This window comes from Bubalus kerabau, chromosome 13, assembly GCF_029407905.1.
Source record: "Bubalus kerabau isolate K-KA32 ecotype Philippines breed swamp buffalo chromosome 13, PCC_UOA_SB_1v2, whole genome shotgun sequence".
NCBI lineage: Eukaryota > Metazoa > Chordata > Mammalia > Artiodactyla > Bovidae > Bubalus > Bubalus kerabau.
This window is the reverse complement of record NC_073636.1, coordinates 70733175-70752411: the sequence shown is the minus strand read 5'-3', so window position 1 is coordinate 70752411 and position 19237 is coordinate 70733175. Positions and strand designations below refer to the sequence as shown.

At 43.7% G+C, this 19237-nt stretch overlaps 1 protein-coding gene across 3 annotated transcripts in view; it reads left to right on the top strand.

Moving 5' to 3' along the window:
• CHD6 (chromodomain helicase DNA binding protein 6) overlaps window positions 1-19237 on the top strand; it is a 199757-nt gene that overhangs the window by 34224 nt on the left and 146296 nt on the right. The window lies entirely within an intron of this gene.

The window sequence follows — 19237 nt, the reverse complement described above, 5'->3', positions numbered from 1 at the left end:
ACTCAAGATGAATATTGTATGGAGCTCATGCTAACACAGTTCTTGGCTAGAATTGAGTTAATAAAGACAAGCCACACGTGAGTTGCCCTCATGTGACTGAGTCAGTTCCAGTATGGTACCAAACTCTACAGTGGGAGGTTGGCCTCTGACATCTGGCCTTTGAAGGGGGGGCCTTGGCCTTGGCACTGGTCCCTTGAGTAGGTGATGACAGGCAGAGCAGTGGAGTTGGTCTCGCTTGGTGCGCATGATGTGAGCAGCACCACCTGTGCTCTAGAGGAAAATTTGAGGTTTCTTTCAACAAAGTTAGTGATGTTTACGGAGGAGCCTGGTAAGCTACAGTCCATGGGGTCGCAAAGAGTTGGACATGACTGAGCGACTTCACTTTGACTTTTCACTTTCATGCATTGGAGAAGGAAATGGCAACCCACTCCAGTGTTCTTGCCTGGAGAATCCCAGGGACGGGGGAGCCTGGTGGGCTGCTGTCTATGGGGTCACATAGAGTCGGACACAACTGAAGCAACTTAGCAGCAGCAGTGATGTTTGTACAGATTTTTTTTTTTTTTTTTTTTTTTTTTTTTTACTGACCATCTTATAAACTCTTTCTTCATTATTATAGTTTTGAAGTTGTTTCTTCATGGCTTATAAGAACAGTCACATCATATATAAATAATAGTTTTGTATCTTTCTTCCTAGGGGCTTCCCTGGTGACTCCGTGGTAGTAAAGGATCTGCCTGCCCTGGGTCGGGAAGATCCCCTGGAGAAGGAAATGGCAACCCACTCCAGTATTCTTGTCTGGGAAATCCCATGCACAGAGGAGTCTGGCTGGGTACAATCCATGGGGTCAGTCAGGCACAATTTAGCTACTCAACAACAATCTTTCTTCCTAGTTTATACATCTCATAATTTTCCCATATATTCTCTAGAATGTCCAGTGCAATACTTGATGGATGGTGTCATCGTCTTTTTCCAGACTACTTAATAGGAGTCTCGCCTTTAACATTTCATCATGAGATTTGATTTGGTTTCGGATGGATGTTTATGAGGCTCAATACTGCTCTAACTAGATAAAGTATCTTAATTCAGCCTTTGATTTTGCAAATTAAGGAAGAAGCAACATAGAAAGTTCAGGAGCAAGCTGAAAATATGTGGAGTATTATAACATTAAAGTGAAAGTGAAAGTCGCTCAGTCGTGTCTGACTCTTTGCAACCCCGTGGACTATACAGTCCATGCAATTCTCCAGGTCAGAATGCTGGAGCGGGTAACTATTCGCTTCTCCGGGTATCTTTCCAATTCAGGGGTCAAACCCAGGTCTCCTGCATTGGAGGCTGATTCTTCACCAGCTGAGCCACCAGGAAAGCCCATATAATGTTAAATGCATGGGAATATTTATCCTAGAGAAGAAAAAAACTGTGGGATAATTTCATTATCCTTAAGTGTAGGTAGGACCTGTGTTGGTAGATTAAAGCTTCTAGATGATGTCTGAGTATGGGAGAATAGCCTAATGCTCTGGGGATGCTGTCGGGGCAGAGTACCACCAGATGTCCCTACATACCTTTCACTGGGTAAAGGCACTACACCCTTGAACCCAAAGACAAGCTTCCTTCCTCCTGCAGTGCCCCCTCGAGCGCCCTCTGCTGACCAAGCTTAACATCACACTTTCTGTAAAGGGAAAATTCTTCCAGAGTCCATAGTATCATCACAGAGCAGGTACTGAAGGGTGAATTTGGAGTTGAGAGGCTTACTCCTTGGAAGGAAAGTTATGACTCACCTAGATAGCATATTCAAAAGCATAGACATTACTTTGCCAGCAAAGATCCGTCTAGTCAAGGCTGTGGTTTTTCCAGTGGTCATGTATGGATGTGAGAGTTGGACTATAAAGAAAGCTGAGCACCAAAGAATTGATGCTTTTGAACTGTGGTGTTGGAGAAGACTCTTGAGAGTCCCTTGGACTGCAAGGAGATCCAACCAGTCCATCCTAAAGGACATCAGTCCTGGGTGTTCATTGGAAGGACTGATGCTAAAGCTGAAACTTCAATATTTTGGCCACCTCATGCAAAGAGTTGACTCATTGGAAAAGACCCTGATGCTGGGAGGGATTTGGGGCAGGAGGAGAGGGGAGGGGACGACAGAGGATGAGATGGCTGGGTGATATCACCGACTCGATGGACGTGAGTTTGAGTGAACTCCAGGAGTTGGTGATGGACAGGGAGGCCTGGTGTGCTGCAATTCATGGGGTCGCAAAGAGTCGGACACAACTGAGCGACTGAACTGAACGGAACTGAAATTGGTAACTGACACTGAAGCCAGACCCAAGAGTACATACTCTGTGATTCCACTTTTATAAGATATGGAAACAAGCAAAACTACTCTGTACTGTTGGAAGTCAGGCTAGTGGTTACCCTTGGAGAGAAGTAGTCATGACCAAAAAGGAGTGCGGAGGGAGCTTTTTAAAAAAAATGTCTATTTGGCTGTTCCATGTATTAGTTGCAGTATGCAGAATCTAGTTCCCTGACCAGAAATTGAACCCAGGCCCTCTGCATTGGGAGCGTGGAGTCTTAGCCACCGGATCACCAGGAAAGTCCCTGGCTGAGGCTTTTGTAAGTGCTAAGAGTGTTCTGTTTCTGTTAGTCGATGCTGGTTACATGTGTGTTCCATATGTGAAATGTGTTCCTATGTGAAGAGCTATACTTTTTTTAATGTATATTTTACTTCAATAAAAGTTAAGGGGTGGTACAGTCTGATTTCAAAAGGATAAACTTAAAAATAAGATCCAGTCTCGAATGGGAGAAATACAAAATAATCCAGGCTATCTCAACCTTTTTTTATTTTTGAAAGCCTGTTTGAGGGCTGTTTAACTTAATGTCAAACAACAGTATCTAATTCAGTCAGCAAAAAATATTAACTGCCAGACCACCTTTTTTTTTTTTCTTTTTTTTCTTTTTAAATTTGGGACCAAAGTGTTAATACTGAAGTCTTCTGTAAAGCAATATACTTCTCATGTTGTTGACCTTCTTACCAAGTCTTAGAACAACAGCTTCTAAGTTTGTTTTTTTTTAATGGCTTTTCAGGTACCTCTTTGTTCTTAGTCTAAATATCACTGCTCTCCTCTGTGAGCATTGTCTTTGCTTTTATCTTTCTCATCACATTCCTTTCTTTCAAAGCAGGTAAATCACCATTTGGCCTGACTAAGAAATTTGGGGGCCCCCAGTGCAACTCTCATGTAAGGGTTAGTGGGCGTGGGAATTACAGATCTTTGATTTATGGTTCAGGAGAGGCTCAGTGTGGGCTTTGCTACAAACAGAAGCAGGTCAGTGCTACGGTTTGTTTAGGGCTAGATAACTCTGGGTGCAAAATCCTAAGGAATTCACCGGGTTGGAAAGTTGGCCTTGGATCCAAGAGATGGATAGGGAATCTCAAGGGGGGTCATATTTCCCAGAAAGCATATGTTGCTAGGAAGGTCTGACCTTATACTGTGGATAGGATTTAGGGTGAATTTTAAAGAAGAGTTGGCTGTGTAAAGCCCAGGTGTTACTAAATCAAGGTGAATAACAATAATAGGTTTTGTGTACAGAGCTTGGTATCTCCACATTAGGTTATGGTTGTGTTCATGCTTTGAATTGCTGGTGGTAACACTTTGGCCAGGCAGAGAGTTACCACAAACATACAACACAGCAGGCTGAAAAGCAAGAATAATTGCCTTGCAAAAATAGTTTCCTTGTATTTTTTAACCCTTAAGTCATTTGAGGGAAGAGGGAAGAAAATAGTGTGGGTGGTGAAACTAGCCAGTGAGCCTTTCATTTATAAATTCAATCCGGAAAATCGAGAGTTTCCTGACTTGTATTTATCTCATTTTCTTACTGGCCTGATCTTGTACTTCGTTGCTGTTTGGTCCCTAGGTTGTGTCCGACTCTTTTGCAGCCCCATTGACTGTAGCCCACCAGGCGTCTCTGTCCATGGGATCTCCCAGACAAGAATACTGGAGTGGGTTGCCATTTCCTTCTCTAGGGGATCATCCTGATGAGAGATTGAACTCACATCTCCTGCGCTGGCAGGCAGATTCTCTACCGTTGCTTATACTACACCGATTGTATGGGTACCGACTATGTCACAGGCCCTGTCTTAGGCATCGGGGACAGATGCAGTCCCTCGGCCCACTGGAGAGGTACTGTTTTGTATTCTTCTGTTTGAAGGTGGCCTTTAGTATACTTGGCTGTGACATGCAGCTTTGTCACCAACTCCTTTAGGATCTATGGGAGGCTTTAAAAACTGTTACTTGGATTTCTCTAGGCTAATGAGAGTTTCCCGACTTGTATTTATTTCATTTGATCACTAGCCTGAGCTTATACTCTGTTGTTGTTTAGTCCGTAGGTCATGTCTGACTCTGTTGCAACCCCCGTGGACTGTAGCCCGCCAGGCTCCTCTGTCCATGGGATCGCCCAGGCAGGAATACTGGAGTGGGTTGCCATTTCCTTCACCAGGGGATCCTCCTGATCAGGGATCGAACTTGCATCTCCTGCATGGGCAGGCAGATTCTCTACCATTGCTTATACTGTGCCACCAACAAAGGGGCTTCATTTGCAAATATAGCGTCTTAAGGAAAGGGTGCGGGTGATGGAAGGTATGATTCTCATTCTGCACATGTACTCCAGAGCGGCAGTTTGGAAATTTGCGGTCCTCCAAAACTGCTCGTCTGCATCTAGAACAGTCCTGAATCACATCCCTATGTCTGGTTTTCAGTGCTCATGCTGATGATGGATGGGAGCATTGGAATGGGTGGTATAAATACAGGGTAGGAATATGAGTGGGAGATTATGGGTATTAAGGAGATACATTTATATTTCAAAATGGTTGTCTTTTGATCTGCGAATGGATGCTATTTATCAGGTAAACTAACAGGCCCCTGTCTGTGGTTCTCTCAACTCAACCTGGGCATGAATTCTGTCATCTCCCAGGCCAGTCCTCCTTAAATAGTACCACGTGCCAATCTGAAAACTTGCTGAGTTTTACTTCTGGTTAAGCGATTATCTAGGTATTAGAAGTCAGTGCTTGTAACTATATGTTGTTTGCTCATACATTAATTTAAAGTAGGTGACTACATCTATACCAGTGATTAGGCAGATTAGATGGACCACACATAACATAGACAGTGTTAACAGCTTTTTGTCAGTTGGCTTACATTTGCCACGGGTGGCCTCTTGAGGATTCTGCTTATTGCTTGCAGTTTCTGCTCTTAGCGTCGTCGCACAACCAGAATTGGATCACCAGGGCGTTTTATTGGCAGGAGATTCTGGTTGCCAGCCATCTGCCTCACCCTTCAGCCAGTGCTTGTCAGAGCTTGCTTTTGCAAGGGCAGGTTTCTCTCACATCAGTCCCATCAGTCCCATCAGGCAGGGCCTTGTTACATGCGTCCCCCACAGCCTGGTTCTGCATTTATCACAATACTTTTCTTCTTTTTAGATTTCAGGGAAGGGGGAATTGAGGGCGGAAGAGGATTAAGAACAATTTAATCTTTTAAAACTCCAGAGCTTTTTAAAAAAAAAAAAAAAAAAACCCTCCTCAGATTCTGTTAAAGAAAAAAATTTAGCCCCTAAAGAAAGTGCAGGAGGTGTCAGAGTTGAGCAGCTTTTAGGAGGTGAAACGACTGTGGGATGCATCAGGGCGCAGCATCCTTCTGGGTTTGCGGCTGGTGATTTAATATATGATGTGGAGGTTCAGTTTCAGGGTTTCACCTTAAAACTGGAACAGAAGGAAATCTGTGTGAGATTCAGAATCCATTTGTTTTGTCTTGTTTTTAAACAATAGAAAAAGAAAGTCCACCTGGAAAAATCTTGGGTTTTTATTTTATTTGAACACAGCAGAGTTGTAGAAGTCAGGGTAAGAGCCTGTCTTTTTAGTACAACTGCTAAGTTGCTTCAGTCGCGTCCGACTCTGTGTGACCCCATAGACGGCAGCCCACCAGGCTCCCCCGTCCCTGGGATTCTCCAGGCAAGAACACTGGAGTGGGTTGCCATTTCCTTCTCCAGTGCATGAAAGTGAAAAGTGAAAGTGAAGTCGCTCAGTCGTGTCTGACTCTTAGTGACCCCATGGGCTGCAGCCCACCAGGCTCCTCCGTCCATGGGATTTTCCAGGCAAGAGTACTGGAGTGGGGTGCCATTGCCTTCTCCGTTTTAGTACAAGGAATCCCACAAATTTATTTGATGTCCTCAGATTGTAGACTGGTTTGCACTTGGACTGGCTGTTCTGTTTCCTGTAGCATGAAGAGTGCTGAGCCTGGATGGCCATAAGTACATGATTTTTCTTGTATTATTTACCCCAAAGTCAAAGCTCTGCTGAGTGCTGTCTGTGTTATGGTTTTGTTAATGTATGTTTACTGTGTTTCCTGCTGTCTTGGATAGCCATCAGATAGTTTGTCCCTTACTGTAAATTGCTCCAAAACAGTTTTGTTGAACAATTTCAGGATTCAAATGGGAGGTTTTAGGAAACTAGATAAAGAATTTAAACAATTACTTGGCAGTTATATACCTAAAGATTTTTTTTAATCTCTGTTTATCTTATGAGTTATTTGTATGAGTTATTTTTTCCCTTATATGTAATATAATATCATCTGAAGGGTCCATCTTACTTAAAATGTGCTTAAAAGGTCTTCTTGAATGATAGTTGTATCAAGCTGTTTTAATTGCTTCCTCTTCACCCCAAGGATGGATCAAAACCATCCACTATAGCCTGCTTTCTTTCTATTTTTCCTTGTGAATGTGGTGATTTGTCTATAGGATATCTTTCTAATCTCTGTCGGCTCTCCAGTAGAACATCTCCAAGCCTCACCTCCTGGTGGCTCAGATGATAAAGAGTCTGCCTGCAGTGTGGGAGACCCAGGTTTGATCCCTGGGTCAGGAACATCCCCTTAAGAAGGAAATGGCAACCCGCTCCCACTCTAGTATCCTTGCGTGGAAAGTCCCATGGATGGAGGAGCCTGGCAGGCTACAGTCCATGGGGCTGCAAATAGACACAGTGATCTCACTTTCCTCGTTTTCCTTTCCTTTTGGGGAGGGCATGGCCTTCCTGCATCTCAAATCTCAGGTCTGCATGCCTCAGTTTCCCTTAGTCACTCCTCAGCCCTTCTAACAACTGACAACAGTCCTCACCTCTCCTGCTATTTTCATACAAGGCAGTTTGGTGTAGTGCTCAGAGGTCTGAATTGGAACCTCGGAAATCTAATCCTGGTACTTTTGCATAATTGTGGCCCTTGGGCAGTTAGGCTATTCTGACCCTTAAGTTTCATTATCTTAAGATAAAAAGATTGCATTGCCTGACCTTAAAGTTCTCTCCCTTCACCTTGCATATCTTTACTGTTTCTTCAAATTTAGCCTGCCCAAAAGAGAACTCATCCATCTCCTCTTGCAAAAGATAGTTTTTGCCCCTATTCTATAAATGAGAGACTAAGACCTAGGAAGATTGAATAAATTGTACAACTCATATTGCAGTTGTGTCCAGAACCTAGATATCTTCGCTCAAAATGTGAAAGTGTAGTCGCTCAGTTGTGTCCAACTCTTTGCAACCCCTGCCAGGGTCCTCTGTCCATGGAATTCTCTAGGCAATAATACTGGAGTGGATTGCCATGCCCTTCTCCCAGGGGATCTTCCTGACTCAGGGATCGAACCTGGGTCTCCCACATTGCAGGCAGATTCTTTACTATTTGAGCTTCAAGAGAAGCCCCTACAGGTATTATTCTTCCTCCACAAATGGCATTAAAAGTGCCACGAATCAAAAAGGTCTTGTGTTACTGGTGAAGTCTCTTGAGACTGAATATGGAAAGTCATCTGTAAAAACCCTGTCTTCTCACATAAGGTTATAGCTTGAATCTTTAGAGCTCTAAACTTTGAATGGGCTTGGCTGTTAAGAGGTTGGTTTCTTCAGTTCTGTGTTCACAGATGAGATCATTCCTCACCTGGGTCAGTTGACATTATAGTGTAGGGTTTAATGACAGAAAGGAAGGGCAGTCAGGTTTTACTTTACAACGTGTTATTTGATAACCCTGGTAATGCCTGGTCACTTGCTTCTACTGCTGCCCTTAATAGTGATTCTCATCAAGCAAATTGATTTTTATCACTAGATTAGGAGTTGACATGATTGAAGAGATGAACTGGGATTTGGAGTTGATTTTTCTCCTTTTGTATTATGAAAATATGTCTCATTCATCATGAAAACCAGAGTATTTGACTTTGTAATCTCAGAGGTCCCATTCAGTTCTGATTTGGTGAACGTGGCATTGTTGAAATGTTGCTAGTCACTTCTAGAGAGCTTCCTTAGTTTACACCTTTATACTATCTAGAAGGCTTATTTATACCTTTACACACCTTTATACCATTAGGGCTTCCCAGTGCTTACACCTGTGTACCATTGGGGCTTCCCAGGTGGCTCTAGTGGTAAAGAACCCACTGCCAATGCAGGAGATGGAAGAGGCGTGAGTTTGATCCCTGGAGGAGGGCATGGCAAACCCCTCCATTATTCCTGCCTGGAGAATCCCAGACAGAGAAGCCTGGTGTGTTACAGTTCAGAGGGTCCACCGAGTTGGATACAATTGAAATTACTTAGCACACTTAGCACATACCATCTAGAGGGGCTTCCCTAGTGGCTCAGTGGTTAAGAATCTGCTTGCAACGTAGGAAACTCGGGTTCGATCCCTGGGTTGGGGAAGATCCCCTGGAGAAGGAAATGGCAATCCATTCTAGTATTCTTACCTGGGAAATCCCACAGACAGGAGCCTGGAGGGCTACAGTCCATGGGGTCGCAAAAGAGTCAGACACGACTTAGTGACTAAACAACAGCAACCATCCGTTAGATACAGCAGATTATAATAAGGAATTATGGCAGTGGTTGATCAGGTGGTGGCTCAGATGGTAAAGCGTCTGCCTATAATGCGGGTAACCCGGGTTCAATCCCTGGGTCAGGAAGATCTCCTAGAGAAGGAAATGGCAACCCACTCCAGTATTCTTGCCTGGAAAATCACATGGAGGGAGGAGCCTGGTAGGCTACAGTCCATGGGGTTGTAAAGAGTCAGACACGACTGAAGTGACTTCACTTTCACGGCAGTTGAAGTCAATAGTAATGAGTTTAAAGCCTTGTTATTTTGTAGTTGACCAACAGGAAGCCTCTCAAAATGGACATTTCTAATACTCTTGATCCAATAACAAGAGTTTTCTAGAAGATTATTGCTCTTACTGCTGATTATGGCTTCTCTCACAGACAAAGATTAAAGTCAGTACTCTTCATTTGCTTTTTGGCTTGCATCACCCACATGGAGGGTGACAAAGCTTTCAGTATAATGCATTGAGTGTTTAAAACAATTTTTGAGGGGCAAAGCGTCTTAGTTAGTATTGGAGGCGGTAATTGTATTTTCAAACCAGCAAAACAAAGAGCCACCTCAGTTTGGAAATTGTGGCAGTGCTAAGGCCGTCTCCCTAGTATTGTGGACAGATATCTCAAGTTAGGCATCTGCATTTTTGGAGAGAAGGTTTTTTTTAGTCTGTGCCTGGTTTATTTCCCTTACATAGGTATGATCCTTCTTTTTTGACCCACCATTGATAAATCCTGTGTAATATTCACATATTCACTCATTCACAAAATACTGTACTAGAAATTAGATATATAGTAGTATTCATTAGATAGGGTCCCCATCCTCACGGTCTTCCTGTAACCTGGAGGGATGTGAATGCTTCTGACTTGTAGGCATGAGATGCTATGTTCTTTCCAGCCTGTTGTGGAGAGCATCACAGATCACCCCTTAGAGATTAGCTCTAGCCTAAACTGTATGTGCATGTGCGAGCTCAGTCATATCCAACTCTTTGCAACTGTAGCCTGCCAGGATCCTCTGTCCATGGGTTTTCCCAGCAAGGATACTGGAGTGGGTTGCCATTTCCTCCTCCAGGAGATCTTCCCAACCCAGGGATCAAACACATCTCCTACGTCTCCTGAATTGACAGATGAATTTCTTTACCACTGAGCCACCTGGAAAGCCCTAAACTATATACAAAAGGTAACAGAAATAAATCTAATTTGTAAATTTTGTGTGTTCCCCCCCAAAAAAGATCTAATTTACAAATTCTCTATGTTAAAAAAAAAAAAAAACTTTCAGGTATCAAAAAATTTGTGTATATGAATCAAAACCCTAATTTTGTGTGTGTGCTGTGACATCTTTGATGGAGGAAAACTCATTCAGAGCCTTGAAAATATAGAAAATACTTAAAGTTGGTCCAGAAGCATTTTCTCAGTCCGGGTTGAGTTTCTGGTCGTGTGGAAGTCTTCTAGATCTGGAGTCTTTGAAAGGAAACGCCACTGTTTGTCGTTGAATGGCCTTCCATTGTGAGTTACTGGAAGAAAAAAAAAAAGATTTATTGAATGGTAAACTTGTTAGCTATTTAAAAATAAATAAATAAGAAGAAAGATGGGGAAACCTCCCAGAAAGCAGATCACAAAGAGACAAAAAAAAATTTTTAATGAGAAAATTAGAGGTATAGCCTAGAAGGTCTATCATTCAAATACAATAATAGGAGTTCTATTACAAGAGAACAATAGGGAGGAAATTATGAGGAAGTAATTCAAGAGTATTTCTCAGAACTGAGAGAGGAGTTTCTAGAATGTGAAAGAATTCACCAGGTGCCCAACCTGGTGGATAAAAATAGCCCCGAGATGCATCATTATGAAAAGATGCTCCCGTGGGCTAAAAGCTTTCTGTGAAGGAAGAGAGGTTTCAGATAAGGGTCTAGCCATCTCAGTGGTTCAGATTCCTTAACAGGCGTTGGAAGGAACAGGACTGTGTGAAGTGTTCTTGAAATTCTGAGAAGAATTCCATCTCCAACTTTTGATTTGCTGCCCTCCAAGCCGTCAAGGTGGACTACGAGCATAGTCAGACACGAAGGTCTCAGAACTTATATTTCCTAGTGAGTTAGTGGACATTGTGATTCACCAGAATGAGAGAGTAAACCCTCAGAGAGAAGAAAGAAACGTGGGCGTCCACTCTTAAGAGCGACACAGAGAATGCGTCCCCAGGAGGATGGAGGTGAGAGGCCCCAGTAAGGTGAGGTGGCTCTGAAGCAGACTGAGGAGTGCTCTGAGACTAAAGATAGAATGGTACAGGGGGAAGAAATGAGCCTAGGTTGAGAGGAATCCTGCTTCTAAGGTTTTGGGGGAGCATTTTTAGGTAAGTTAGCGACTCAGAGAACAAAGCACATTTTTAAATTTAAAGGTACTTGCTGTCTTTAGGGGAAAAGATACACAAAAAAGAAAACTTTAGCACAGTATAGTAGTAAGTAGTAGTAGTAAAGTCGCTAAGTCGTGTCCGACTCTTGCGACCCCATGGACTGTAGCCTGCCAGGCTCCTCTGTCCATGGGATTCTCCAGGCAAGAATACTGGAGTGGGTTGCCATTTCCTTCTCCAGGGGATCTTCCCGACCTAGGAATCGAACCCGGGTCTCCTGCATTGCAGGCAGATTCTTTACTGACTGAGCTATAAGGGAAGCCCTAGCACAGTATGGTTCATATCTTAGCTGTGAAATGAATATTGATTTAATAATAACTATACCAGGAAGATACAGTTCATCTTCTGTGGCAGGGGGGCTACGTGCTTTTGTCGCTTCTTTGAAATACAGACAAACCCATACGTTTGCATGTTGTCGGTGGCTGTTTTTATGCTGCATTGGCAAAATTGAATAGTTGCAACAGAGACTGTGTGGTCTGCAAAACCTAAAATATTTATTATCTGGTATTTTATAAAAATAGTTGCCATCTCCTGTTTTATGGGAAGAAACTGATAGAATAATGTTTAAAATCATTAAAAAGGTCTGATAGCAGTATTAGTATACTTTTTAGAAGTCTCATTTGTTCACTGATGCTGGAGTATAAATTTACTGATACTGAAGTACAGTTGACGGGCAATATTGTGTCAGTTTCCAGTGTATGCTTCAAAATCAGGGAGCCTGACGCTTTCATCTTTCTTCTTCTTTCTCAGAATAGCTTTGGATATTTGGGGTCTTTTTTGGTTCCACACAAATTTTAGGATTATTTCTTCTATCTAGCTCTGGGAAAAATGCCATTGGTATTTTGATAGGGATTGCATTGACTCTGTAGGTTGCTTTGGGTAGTATGATCATTTTAGCAGTATTAATTCTTCCAGCGTGTGAACACAGTGTATCTTTCCATCCATTTGTGTTGTTTTCAGTTTCTTTTATCAGTGTCTGATAGCCTCAAGCTACAGGTCTTTCAGCTTCTTTGTTCAGTTTATTCCTAGGTATTTTACTCTTTTTGATGGGAGTTGCAAATGTTTTCTTAATTTCTTTTTCTGAGAGATCATTATTAGAGTATAGAAATGCTACAGATTTCTATTATTAATTTTACATCCTGCAGCTTCACTGAATTCATTTACTAGTTCCGATGGGTTTTTGTTGGAGTCGACAGTGTTTTCTTTATAAAGCATCAGGTCGTCTTCAGATAGTGATGGGTTTACTTTCCAGTTTAGATGTCTTTTATTTCTTTTCTAGTCTGATTGCCCTGGCTAGGACTTCCAGTACTGAAGTGGTGAGAGTGGGCATTCTTGTCTTGTTCATGATAGAAGAAACGCTTTTCACTGTTGAGGATGGTATCAGCTGTGGCTTTGTCGTTGCACTCAGTTGATCAGTCCTGTCTGGCTCTTTGTGACCCTTTGGACTGCAGCCTGCCAGACTCCTCTGTCCATGGGATTTTTCAGGCAAGAATACTGGAGTGGATTGCCATTTACTCCTCCAAGGGATCTTCCCGACTCAGGGATTGAACCCGCATCTCCTGTGTCTCCTGCATTGCAGGCGGATTCTTTACCGCCGAGCCATTGAGGAAGCCCCGTGGCTGTCATATATGACCTTCATTACGTTGAGGTATGTTCCCTCTGGGCCCTCTTTGTTGAGAGTTTTTTTTATCATGAATGGATGTTGAATTTTGTTGAAGGCTTTCTCTGCATCTATTGAGATTACCCTAATGATTTTTATCCTTAATTTTGTATCACTGTTTTTAAGAAATATTTTGAAATGTAGCAGAAGGAAGAGCTGTAGATCAAAAGACTGCCTCTGGGAAGAGTGAGTCAGGAATGGGGAGGAGTAGAGTCAGGGGAATATTTTTTATTTTAAGCTGCATATTATTGAATTCTTAAGCTAAGTACATGTCTTACTTTGAAAAAGCATGAATGATGAATGCTAAGAAATTTGATTGGACATAAAAGAACAGTAAACAGGAAAGGAAAAAGAAAGGCCACCAGCTATGATAAAGAAGGTTGGAGCTCAAAGCCTTTTCTGTAAACATCGCTTTCCCATTTATTCACTCCCTCACTCCACAGGTAATCCTTTACGAGCCCAGATGTCAGGCACTGAGCCTGATGCTGCAGGATACAGTCCCTTCCTGGAGGGCACAGAGGCACGGAGCTGATGGCATGCAGATATGGGGAAAAGATGATACCATGGTGGCATAGCTGCTGTGGCTTAGCGCTCCTCAGAGGTGTTTTCAGGGCTTAGGGAAGTCAGGTAAAACATCCCGGAGAACATGACACACAGCGTTGAATTTTGAAGGATAAGAGAATGAAGTGGAAGGAGGCATAGCCTGAACTTTAAGTGTTCAGAACAGTTGGCTGAACGGTGGAAGGTAATGTCAGAGCAGCAGACACGGACTAGAGGCTGGATCCCTTATGCAAGGCTCTGTGCTGGGAAGAATGTTTTCTTTTCTGAAGACACTGCAGAGATAATGATCTGATTTGGCAGATACTTTAGGAAAACACATGCTTGGTGCAATGAGGGTAATGGTATGAGGGTGGAAGGCACTTAAGAATAGAGACACTTAGGAGGCTGGGTCAGGTGAAAAACACCCCCCACCCAAAGTGGACTGGGGAGGATCCTCGGGATTCAGGAAAGAGGAAGGAGTTTAGGGAAGGGGAAGGAGTTAAGGACAACTGGACTCGGGGCTGGGTGGCAGGTTGTGGGACTCTGACCTCCAGTGGGAGACATAGGAGCCGGGGTGTGTGTGTGTGTGGGTGTGTGGGTGGGTGGGTGTGTGTGTGTGTGTGTGTGTGTGTGTGTGTGAAGGCAGCATTGAGTTTGATTTTGGAAGAGTTGTGGGATTTGGGGGTTATCTGTGGAACTGGCCAGGATATGGATGGATAAGTCCACTTAGAGGTCAGGAGGACTTGGATTTGGAAATGTCACCCCACTCCAGTATTCTTGCCCGGAGAATCCCATGAACAGAGAAGCCTGGCGGTCTCTAGGCCACGGGGTTGCAGAGTCCGACATGACTGAGTGGTTGAGCACACACCTGATGTAGAGGTGAAGTCTGGGAGTTGAGTGGAGAGCTCAGAGCCCATGTGGAATTTATTAACACATCATTGACTCTGCCCTGTTTTAGAGTGATGTGATTAACATTGCCACATGAAGTTGTTAGAACTTAAGAGTGTTTAGCCATGGGGACATTGTCATTTAAGAGCTGGGCCTTATAATGCGAGGAACCTATGGAGGAAGCTAAGCCTTGGAAACCTGCAGTCAGAGGGAAAGCTGGAGAGAATGGCCTCCAGGAGACCAGTGAGATGAGAATTTTAAGATGAGAAAATGGTCTGTAGCTTACAGTGCTGCAAGAAACTCAGAATAAGGCCTTGGACTTGTTAACTAGGGAGTCGTTGCCAAGAGGAGCTTTAGGGAAGTAATACGGAAGGAAGTGATGATTCAGGTGTGGGATTTGTTAGTATGGTTACTGTTCTGAGGTAGAGTTGAGCCTGTTTGTCTGCAGAGAGAAGGAAGTGATTCTTCATGGAACACATGTTTATTGAGTCCCCGCTATGAGCCCATTGCTTTTTCAGACTCAGGAAGTACAGCATGAACAAAACAGAGCTTACACTCATGTGTGTGCATCTCACAGGTAATAAGTTCGTAATCAACTAGATGTAATACAACATCAGGTAGTAACAAGTGCCAGGAAAAAAAAGCTAAATTAGGGTGAGAGAAGAGAGTGGGGGGACAGGGGTTGGCGGGAGTAGGGGGTTAAGGAAGACTTTGGTGGCAGGTGACAATCTGAAGGGACCAGAACAAAATGAGGAGAGACTAACTACAAAGTGATCCAGAGGCTGAGGTGGCTGAGAGGCAGGAGAGGATGGACCCCAAGTACTGATGGAAGGTTAGTTGTCCTCTGGAGAGGGGGGCCACCTTCCTTCCCCTGCCCTGGAGGGAAGCCCAGGACAGGTGACACCAGAGGCTGCCAGAAGGCTTGTGTGTGTCCTGTGTCCTGATACTCTCTGAGGTTGGCGCTGTCAGCCTTTCCGTAGGTGAGGAGACAAAGGCTGACCGCACGGAGGAACTTGGGAGATAGCGCTGGGGCAGAAGTGTTGAACTGGAGAGAGAAAAAAAAGTCATATATTTCAGAATGTTCTTAATGAACCTGCACCCATTTTTCTTAATGTAAGCTTTGCTGTGAGTGTTAAGAAGGGATGGGAATATTTATATTGTTTACTTTTTATATTATTAACAGCTAACCTTCTTGTGAAGGTAATTAAATACTGCTTTCATAAATGAGCAGTGAGATGTATTGAGGAGTTCTCCCAGTTTTCATGTCATTCAAAAGTTACATACTTTTTAATCTTTATTGTTTTTTGGCTGTGCTGCAAGGCATGTGGAATCTAGGCCCCCAGCCAGAGAATGAACCCATGCCCTCCAACAGTGGAAGTGCGAAGTCTCAACCACTGGGCCACCAGGGAAGCCCCAGTTACACACTATTTTTTAATATACTTTTTTAATACACTCTCTTAACAAGTTTCCTGGTTTGTCCACACAGGAGTTTCAGAATATATTTGTATTATGCTTCTAATTAAATTGTGGGACTCTGAAATTACTGTTTTAATTTGCACTTTATTGAACCTAAAGGATCTATCTAATCACCACTTTTGGGTGATGTCAGCACAGCAGCAGAGGCTGTGAAACCGTTCCCAGTGTTGTGCAGAAGTACCTGCTTTAGCATATATCTCATTTGCTATTCCTGCTGCATAAAATTCAGCTGCACAAAAAGATTAGGTAGCTTTGTGGTTTTTAAATACATGCCATCAAAGAGGAAAAAGGTAGAGAAAACCTCAGAGAGAATGCCTAGTAAACTACTAGACGGTATTTGGAGAAGTAAACGGCGGTACACGCTCACTGAACACCATACTGAGGCTGTTGGTGAAGCTGCTACCTTGTGAAGTGCCCGTGTGCTGGCGCGTGGCAATCCATCCAGGAACTAGAAATGATCTCACAGTCACAACGCAGGGGTGGCCGAAGACCTGCTTTCGGTGAACGAGAGCAGTTCTTTCCTTGGCATGTGGGATCTTAGTTCCCCGACCAGGGATCCCAGGGATCCAGCCTGCACCTCCTGCATTGGAAGGTGAAGTCTTAACCCGTGGACCACCAGGGAGGTCCCTGAGGCAGTTACTCTCATCACTGGGACGCACTTGGATTTCACACACATTGTCTCTTTCAGGGAATGGAGTGGGTTTATCTGCACGGCGTGAAAATCCCTGAGGGTGTGGGTGTCTCGCATGTGAACCTGGTGAGGGATGGTGGTGAGATTTGGTTTAGGATCTTTCACCCAGCTGTTTTCCTCCAAGCCTTCTCTCTGCTGAGTAACCACATTCAAGCCTTACTTGGGTCAGCCCCACACCTTCCCAGTCTTTCTAGCTTGTGCTCATCGGCCGCCTCTGATCTTCCCAGGCCCTGTGATGACGGGGACCCAGGGAACAGTGACCCTCTGCAGTGGCTGAGCTCTGCTGTGACAGCGTTTCCACACTGTCTCCCACCCCATCCCTGAGCTTCCTCTCAGCTTGACTTCCAACTGGCTGATTGCCTCGGGGTGGATTCCTGAAAGCGAACCTCCGCAGTCCATAGATCTTGGTGGCACGTTGCCTGAGTGCTCTCAGAAAGCTGGAGACAATGGACGTGCCAACAGTGACGATCAGTTGGACTTGTTCTCCCCACATTGCAGGCAGTGCTGGGGCCCTGATCATTTGCATGCTGGTTTGTGGACCTTAATTAGAAATTGTGTTTTTTGATGTCTCTACTGCATTATACTTGATTTTTTTTTATATATTAAAAGACTGGTTTCAAATAGGAAAAGGAGTATGTCAAGGCTGTATATTGTCACCCTGCTTGTTTAACTTATATGCAGAGTACATCATGAGAAATGCTGGACTGGAAGAAATACAAGCTAGAATCAAGATTGCCGGGAGAAATATCAATAACCTCAGATATGCAGATGACACCACCCTTATGGCAGAAAGTAAAGAGGAACTAAAAAGCCTCTTGATGAAAATGAAAGTAGAGAGTGAAAAAATTGGCTTAAAGCTCAACATTCAGGAAACGAAGATCATGGCGTCTGGTCCCATCACTTCATGGGAAATAGATGGGGAAACAGTGGACACAGTGTCAGACTTTATTTTTGGGGGCTCCCAAATCACTGCAGATGGTGACTGCAGCCATGAAATTAAAAGACGCTTACTCCTTGGAAGGAAGGTTATGACCAACCTAGATAGCATATTCAAAAGCAGAGACATTACTTTGCCAACAAAGGTCCGTCTGGTCAAGGCTATGGTTTTTCCTGTGGTCATGTATGAATGTGAGAGTTGGACTGTGAAGAAAGCTTAGCGCTGAAGAATTGATGCTTTTGAACTGTGGTGTTGGAGAAGACTCTTGAGAGTCCCCTGGACTGCAAGGAGATCCAACCAGGCCATTCTGAAGGAGATCAGCCCTGGGATTTCTTTGGAAGGAATGATGCTAAAGCTGAAACTCCAGTACTTTGGCCACCTCATGGGAAGAGTTGACTCATTGGAAAAGACTCTGATGCTGGGAGGGATTGGGGGCAGGAGGAGAAGGGGACGACAGAAGATGAGATGGCTGGATGGCATCACTGACTTGATGGACATGAGTCTGAGTGAACTCCGGGAGTTGGTGATGGACAGGGAGGCCTGGCGTGCTGTAATTCATGGGGTCGCAAAGAGTAGGACACGACTGAGCGACTGAACTGAACTGAAGGTGATTTTTCTTGGCACTAGACTTTTTCTGCATTTTGTAAGCAGTTGATTTCATTTTGTTGGGTAGAATTTTAGTTGAGTTACATGTCTGGTTATTTATAATATCCCTTTTTATTGGCTAGAGTTTATTTCACAAACTTCCTTCTTCATTTCAGAATTTGTGGCAGTTTGTGATGGTTGAGAATGTTAGTTTTCTGGGATCTGATAACTCAAAATTGAAAGATAAAGGAGGTGGACTTTTGTGCTAACATAGTTGACCTAGAGTCAGCTCCACTGTATTGAAGTCCAGAGGGTAAGATTCTCTGAACTGCCCTGATTTCAGAGCCCTTACCTTGCCGTTTCTCAGGAATTATGGTTTTCTTGAGGAAAGTTCGTTGTTTCATCAGATGTTAGTCCTCACACTGACCCTTCAAAGCACTATTTACTGACTTGGTTTTCCCTTTTCCTGGCTTGGCCAGTTCTTCTCTGCCGCCCTCTCTTTCCCCCTTGTCTAGGGCCTGCCTGTGCCCACTTTGCCACTTGTTGCTTCCATGGATGCTGTGCTCTTTGCAAGCAGCAGTATCCTGGTAACATGTTATGCTCCTTTGAATAGGAAATGCTTCTGACTCTTGGAGGAAAAGAAAACCCTAAATTGACAGACTTTAAACTGTAATTGTGGTTCCCACGGATGATTGAAATCCCAAGGCCTTCATTTTCCTCAGTTGCATCAAACACACCATGAGCCCACTTAGGTGAGACTGCCTTGGATTAATCTAAAAGTTCTCTTTGACGCCTGCACATACCGCATTCACTTGCATGTGAGAAATAAGTGTATCATAAGGATAATCGTGCGCCTCTGGGATGGGTTCCTAGCTCTGTGGGATGTCCAGGAAATCAAGGTAAACAATGAATATGAATTGGTGTCTACATCCAGACTAGAACCGGAAGCCAAGATATATATACTATGATCTTTCCATTGTTTGTCTTTGGGGGAGGTGAGAGTGGGTGATTCAGGCAGCCCTCCATTTGGGTTTCCTAGAACAGAGGTCCTTCTGTCCCTTGGATGCCCCAGAGCACTTCTAGACCTCTCAAGCCAGTGGCTGTGCTGCTCAGAAGACATCTATGAGAAGCTCAGTGGCATCATGGGCTTTGTGCTTGGAGCCTGGGAATGGGTATAATAATAATGGGTATAATAAAATCATTAG